This window comes from Taudactylus pleione, unplaced genomic scaffold, assembly GCF_031769625.1.
Source record: "Taudactylus pleione unplaced genomic scaffold, aTauple2 ptg000064l, whole genome shotgun sequence".
Lineage (NCBI taxonomy): Eukaryota > Metazoa > Chordata > Amphibia > Anura > Myobatrachidae > Taudactylus > Taudactylus pleione.
The window spans coordinates 16,435,783-16,443,731 of NW_028284466.1; positions in this window are offsets into that span (position 1 = coordinate 16,435,783).

Genomic DNA, 7,949 nt, shown 5'->3' on the forward strand with positions numbered 1-7,949 from the left:
CAGCTCCCCGAGCTGAGGAAGCAATTGGTGCTGCTGTCCTTTCCTGCTATTCGGGCTTCCACTTGTCGCTATGGTTACTTGCAGCCTGGTGCTGTGTATGTGTATATGTGCATTACCCTCCTGTGTGTAGGAAGTACAGTATATGTCCTTAGTACGTATGGGGGGGGGGCTTGTTGGGGTGCTAGCCTGAAGCTTTGCCTAGGGTGTAGAGAGAGCTTGCAATGGCCCTGCATACAGCAGTCAATAATACCAACCCCACACACACATATACTAGGGGAGTGCACCGGCCACTTTACGTGTTTTGTGTTTTGGTTTTGCATCTGGATCTTTCTTCGTGTTTTGGATCTGGATTAGTTTTGCCAAAACCACCCTTCCGTGTTTTGAGTTCTGGGTTTTGTGTTTTGGATCTGTATATTTTGGGAAAAAAGCATAAAAACAGCTAAAATCACAGAATTGGGGGATTTTTATTTGTCCCTACGCTATTATTAACCTCAATAACATTAATTTCCACTTATTTCAAGTCTATTCTGAACACTTTACACCTCACAATATTGTTTTTAGGCCAAAAGGTTGCACCAAGGTAGCTGGATGACTATGCTAAGAGACACAAGTGGGCGGCACAAACACGTAGCCCATCTAGGAGTGGCACTGCAGTGGCAGACAGGATGGCAGTTTGAAAAACTAGGCCCCAAAGAATATATACTGCAAATAAAAAAAGAGATGCAAGATGGAATTGTCCTTGGGCCCTCCCACCCAGCCTTATGTTGAATAAACAGGACATGCACACTTTAACAAACCAATCATTTCAGCGCCATGGTCTGCCATACGACTGTGGCTGAAATGATTGGTTCGTTTGGGCCCCAACAAAACAAGCTGGCAATTAATCTGTCCCTGCACAAACTGGCTCTACAGAGGCAAAATGTCATCCTCATCCTCCACCGATTCCTCACCCTCTTCAGTGTTGTTCTCATCCTCACAGAGTATTAGTTCATCCACGCTGGAATCCACCACCACAGGTCCCTCTATACTTTCTGGAGGCTGCTCTTCCTTGAAGAATTGATAATTCAGTTTGATGAACATCATCTTCTCCTCATTTTGTGGAACCAACCTCCTACGCCTTTTGCTGACAAGGGCCCTCATTCAGAGCCACTCGCTAGCGGCAGTACGCTCGTTCCGAGCGATGTTCGCACATCTGCGCATGCGTACGGTTTTTAGTACGCATGCGCGAACCAGTCATTGCAGCCGAAAATCATTGGTATGCAATATAGCGAGGGCCTGCTATTTTGAGTGACAGAATGAGGCGTATGTGGGTGGTAACAGGGGAAGGTGCTTGAAAACGGGGAGTGGAGATCCGAACGCAGGCGTGCTTAAAGGTCAAAACGGGCGTTTTATGGGTGTGCATAATTAATACAGCAGCGTCATTGACCACGTCACTTGGTTTTTTTTAACTCAGAACTGCTCGCAAAATAGCGGTTGAAAACACCAACCACAAGAATAGCGAGCAGTTCATACGCTGTACGATGTACTCGATTAATCTAATAAATAGCGGACATGACGTATGGTGCGTGCGGCCAGGGGGCGTTTTTATCAAATAAACGAGCGTATGTTTTGCTCGCTCGTTCAGACTTAGAGGTGGGAACAGACTGCAATTTGCGAACGGATCATTTGAATAGCCACCCCTTGTTTTTGAACGAACGACCACAAATAGCGAACGGCTCTGAATCAGGCCCAAGGTTCCCTGCTGCACTAAAAACTTTTTCGGAGTACACACTGGAGGGGGGGCAACTTAGGTATAATAGAGCCAGTTTGTACATGGGCCTCCAATTTGTTTCTTTTTTCTGCCAGTACAGGTACAGACTGTCTGACATGCCTACTTGGATGCTGTCTCCGATGTAATCCTCCCCCGTTCTGTAAATGGTGACAGTATCATATGCAGTGACAGTAGACATGTCAGAAATTGTTGACAGGTCCTTCAGTCCGGACCAGATTTCCAAACCGGCCCTTGACTTATGACACAGAAACATTTTTTTTTTTAGTTTTTGTAGCACTTTAGGGTTACACCACACTTCAACAGATGAGCCAGCCGGCCCTTGACTTATGACACAGGAACACGCTAGGCGCTGCTACTTTGCTGATGCATGTGCGGCTACAGCGCACACAGACTGAAAAAAAAGAATAGGTTTTTTTTGCACTTGGGGGGAGAACCCCTGATGGACAGAGCACCCCCTGGAAAACACTACAGCACCCCTTTAGGACTACACCTTTATGGGACACTGCACAACACAGCCCTATGGACTTTGGAATGGACACAGACTCTATGGAGAACAGCAGCACAACACAGCCCAGCCAGCCCCTATGACAGCAGCACAACACAGCCCAGCCAGTCCCTATGCACTTTGGAGTGGACACAGCCCCTATGGACAACAGCAGCACAACTCCCACCCTCCCTCTTCATTGTCCACAGCCGGAGTGAAAAATGGCGCAGACGTGGGGACCTTTTATAGGATCCAAAACCTTCGAGATCCGACAGCGGGATGATTTCAGAAATCCGAACCCGCTCATCCCTAACATACACTAACCCTGCCTGCAAGCATCATCATGTTGTATAGAGGGGTGGAGCTTTCTATATGAGTGACCAGCTGGATCCCAGAGGAGAGGAGAGGAGAGGAGAGGAGAGGACACATATCATGATTGAGCAAATGCAAATTTTAGTTTATTCTCAATCTTACTTACCTGAACAGCCACTTCAGAATCCAGCAGAGCAGACAGTGAGTAGACGTGCCAGCCCGGACCCTGAAGAAGTATTTAGCACTTCCTGTCTGTATAATTCACTGTTCAATGCATGTTTTCTTTCTAAAATTAACCACTATAACAATGACAGTAGTTATTAATGTTCAACTGTTTAATCAGCCTATTCTGAATGTTCAAATTATTCACTTACACTGTTCAGTTAAATATCAAATTAAACAGCGTATTCTGATTTTTATCTGCTATTCTGAATCTATTTCACCCTACATCATCTGCACATAGATCTATTTTGTCACAACAGGGGCCATTTTTTAAGATATATATACCACTCTTGGGTGTGAGGTCGTGCTCTGATATACCCTTGTCTTGGGTGGTTGACCAACACACACCAAGGTGTGCATATATTTGTGACCGCACACCCAAGAATGGTATATATATTACTTATATAAGGTCTAATATCATTATAGGGTACTATGCTTTCACCAGGGATGTAGTTAGCAGACTGGCAACCAGGATGCCGCCAGTCTAAATCCCGACGGGGGAAGCTGGAAACCAGAAGGATGCCAGGTAGGTCTGGGGTGTCTTAGCTGTTAGCTGCGGGTGAGTGTTAGGCTTAAGCAGCATAGCGGGATTAGCGTTAGGTTTTGGGGGGAGGTTAGGGTTAGGCACAATAGGGGGGACAGTTAGGGTTAGGCACAACTGGGGGGGTTAGGGTTAGGAACTAAGAAGGAAGACTTAGGTTATGGCACTAATGGGGAGGGTTAGGGTTAGAGTGCGGGGTGGGGAGGGATGGGTTAGGCTACAAAAAGGGAGGGTTAGGGGGAGGGTAAGTATACTTACCCGACCCCTGTCTGGTTACCGACCATCGGGATGCCGCTGTCGGTATTTTGACAGGAGGCTTTAACTGAATTGCTTTTTTTAAGCCAGTGAATATAGGAGAAAATCTTTTTTTTTAATTTTAGGTAATGCATGAGAAATAACATAGAATACAAACTATGGGCCTGATTCAGAGCCGGTCGCTATTTGCGCTCGCTCGTCCAGAAAATAGGGGTGGCTATTCAAATGAACCGTTCGCTGTTTGCGGTCTGTTCACGCCTCTAGGTCTGAACGAGCGAACAAAACTTGCGTTCGTTTTTTGGGAAACTACGCCCCCTGGCCGCTCGCATCCTACGTCATGTCCGCTATTTATTAGATTAATCGAGTACATCGAACAGGGTATGAACTGCTCGCTATTCTTGTGGTTGGTTTTTGCTACCACAATTTTGTGAGCAGTTCTGGCTCTAAAATAACCCAGTGACGTTGTCAATGACGCTACTGTTTTAAATATGCACACCCATAAAACGCCCGTTTTGACCTTTAAGCACGCCTGCGATCGGATCTCCACTCCCCGTTTTCAAGCACCTTCCCCTGTTACCACCCACATACGCCTCATCCAGTCACTCAAATTAGCAGGCATTCGTGATTTTGCGAGCACATGAATTTCGGCCGCACTAACTGGTTCGCGCATGCGTATAACGATCCGTACGCATGCGCAGTTGGGCAAACATCGCTCGGAGCGAACGAGCTGCCGATTACAAGTGGCTCTGAATCAGGCCCAATGATATGAAAATACAAACAGTGTAATGAGTAAAATCACCCATTAAATAAATATCATGTTTTCAAAAGTGGCGGTATTTCCCATAGCAACCAATCAGATTCTAGCTATTATTTTCTATAAATGTACAAGATAAATGATATGATTGGTTGCTATTGGCAAGTGAACAGAATACATTATATTTTTGTAAACATGAATAGATAGCATAATGATAACTGAGTAAACAAAAAATTATTTTAATAACACAGGCATGGTACTATTCCAATAACTTAACAATAGGGAACCAGCCCAACTGTGGGGGAGATTGAGACAAGAGATTGTTGATCAAATGATTCTCTTTATAAATCTAAGTTTATTACGACATGTTATTCTGAAAGCAGGTCCAAAGTTGTTGTTTAATGTGGACCATAAAATTGTTATAAAGCTCTCACAGATTACAAAGAGCTTTTGTGTTGGACTCCTTCTAGAAGGCGTCTTCAACCCAGTTCAAACATTTGGTACAATGTTTGTCTGAATATGCACATAGGAAGGGGACCACTTTGTATCCAAGTTTACAGCTAACTCTTTTGTGCCACTCACGAAACAGGCTTCTGACTTCTTTTGACCCACTGGCTCCCTGTAGCAAAATACCAAAGCTTGTGGTATGCGGTCTACCAAAAATGAACTAGTGAACCTCTAGACATAGACACAAATGCATTTTTTAAAAGCATAGTCCCATAGACAATGGAATAGATCAGCCGTGTGAGACCCACACTGCGCAAGAATGGTTATCAGAGAGACCAATTTTAAAGCAGTAGTAAGAGGACATATATGAATAATGAATAATATGAACAAATATATAAATATTAAAAAAATGTCTCAGCATATGCTGCCATGGGAAAGAGCTTACTAGAGAAAGTTGATGTTTCTTTTTTTAGCAACTTTTTATTTTCTTAATTTTCTTTTTCTTTTTATTTATTACCAGTTATATATATATATAGCACACAGATATTCTGCAATGCTTTACAGAGAATATTTGGCCATTCACTTCAGTCCATGCCCCAGTGGAGTTTATAATCTATATTCCCTACCACATGCACACACAAGAGGGTTCATTTTGTAGGGAGCCAATTAAGCTATCAGTATATTTTTGGAGTATGGGAGGCAACTGGAGTACCCTGAGGAAACCCACGCAAGCATAGGGAGAGTATACAAACTCCACACAAAGCCCCAGCGAAACATGTGTTGGTCAGCCTGCTGGGGGTTCCTCAGTGCCCACTCCTGGACCCCTGCACCACGGTTACCACATATGAATGGAGACTAAGTATCAGGTACTTCCTTCTACTCCCTACTGCTCTCTCATTACTGCCAGCTGCCGGGACTCCCTGCGCTGCTGGTAGGCAACAGGGACAACGGTGCGAATTAGCTTTAAAACAGAAGCACCTTATCTTACTTCATTGTGCCAGTACTGGGGACTCTCATTTTCTGGCCTCTATAGATTTATAAAGCTGCATACACACACAACGATTTAGTTAATGAACGATTTTAGTAAGCGATATTCTCCCTTGAAAAAATGAACTAAAATCATTTACTAAAGTTGTTCATTTACTATGTTCATTTAAATGTAATGAATGATTTTTTTAGAACTACAAACGATTTTTGCATATTCCCTTACTGAAAATCGTTGAGTTGACAAGTCTGACTGAGCTATAAACTACAAACTACAACGTGAACGCACATGAATGAAAATCGTTCATCGTTTGACTCAGAAAGTGAACGATTTTTACAAACGATTATCATTAAACGATATTGTTTCACAATAATTGTTCAAAAAATCGTTGTTTGTGTATGCAGCTTCAGACAGGAAACAGCAGATCCCAGGTGTATAAGTACACAACTCTTTCATCTTTATCTATCATAATTTTGTTATACTTAGTCTCATAGGTAGAATCGAGGGACGCCTCAACTACCAATATTAATATATTACTGTGGTTATCCGTGGTGTATAGCAATTTCAATTGTTTGTATTTTTTTCACTTTCATAAGATTTATTATCTATTTATTATTTCGCACCTTTTTTGCACTCTTAAGCTGCATACACACACAACGATTTTTTTAATGAACGATTTGAGTAAACGATTTTTTCCCTTGAAAATATTTTACTAAAATCGTTTACTAAAGTTGTTCATTTACTAAATGTCATGAACGATTTTTATGAACACTACAAAGATTTTTGCATATTCCCTTAATGAAAATCGTTGAGTTGACAAGTCTGACTGAACGACAAACTACAAACGACAAACTACAAACGTGAACGCGCGTGAACAATAATCGTTCATCGTTTGACTCAGAAAGTGAACGATTTTTGCCATCAATTATCGTTAAACGATATCGTTTAACAATAATCATTAAAAAAATCGTTGTGTGTGTATGCAGCTTTAGAGTGCTCATTTCACTTTAATATGCATGTGTTTTATTGCTGTTACCACACTTAGGAAGATTAACTGTTTATTCCTCTATTGAAACTGTATGCATAGCAGAAATCTGCCCAGAGGCAATCCTGAATACCTGCACTGCTAAATGCTATATATAGATATATATCAGAAACAACTGTGATTACCAATTGTCATATATATTTCAATATACACAGGAAACAATTGTGATTGCCGATTTCATTCAAAATTGTATATTTCAATACTCAATGTCCTGTTTTGTGGTTTTTGAAAGATATGAACATGATATATATATTTATTCCATAGGCAGGGCTGCCAAGAGCCAAGGCGGGCCCGGGTAATAGGGGGCGTGGCCTAATCTTGGGAGCTGTGGCCATGCCCCCTTGCAGGAAATAAATAAATAAAAAAGATTTGCAGTGGCACGAAGTGGCGCTGCACGCCGGGGAGGGGGGTGCTCTGAGCCCCCTCAGCCCGGCGCAAAGCCAGGGGGGGCGCGATCAGTGTGATCGCTCCCCCGCACAGGCATAGGAGACTGCTGTGGCTGCTTCTCAGCAGCCACGAGCAGTCTCCAACTGCAGCTCAGCACAAGCTGTGTGCTGGGCTGCTGTGAGGGAGGGGGGGGCGGCGTCGGTCCCTGGCCCTTCCCCGGGCCCCTCAAGAAGCCCGGGCAATCTGTACCTGCTCCCCCTCCCTCTCGGCGCCCCTGTCCATAGGCACTGACTAAATATACAACATAAATTGAGATGACTGCATAGGAAGAATCTGCTTGGAGGCAATCTCGAATACTTGCTTTGCTAAGTGATATGTGCATATATATATATATATATATATATGTATATATGTGCTTATTTCGCTTTAATATGCATATGTTTTATTGCTGCAACCGCACTTAGGAAGATTTCCTGCTCAGTCCTCTATTGAGAATGGATGCATAGCAGAAATCTGCTCAGAGGCAATCCTGAATGCCTGCATTGTAAATGCTATATATATATATATATATATATATATATATTAGGGGTGTGCACCGGCCACTTTTCGTGTTTTGTGTTTTGGTTTTGGATCTGGATCTTTCTTCGTGTTTTGGATCTGGATTGGTTTTGCCAAAACCACCCTTCCGTGTTTTGGGTTCTGGGTTTTGTGTTTTGGATCTGTATTTTTTTTAAAAAAGCATTAAA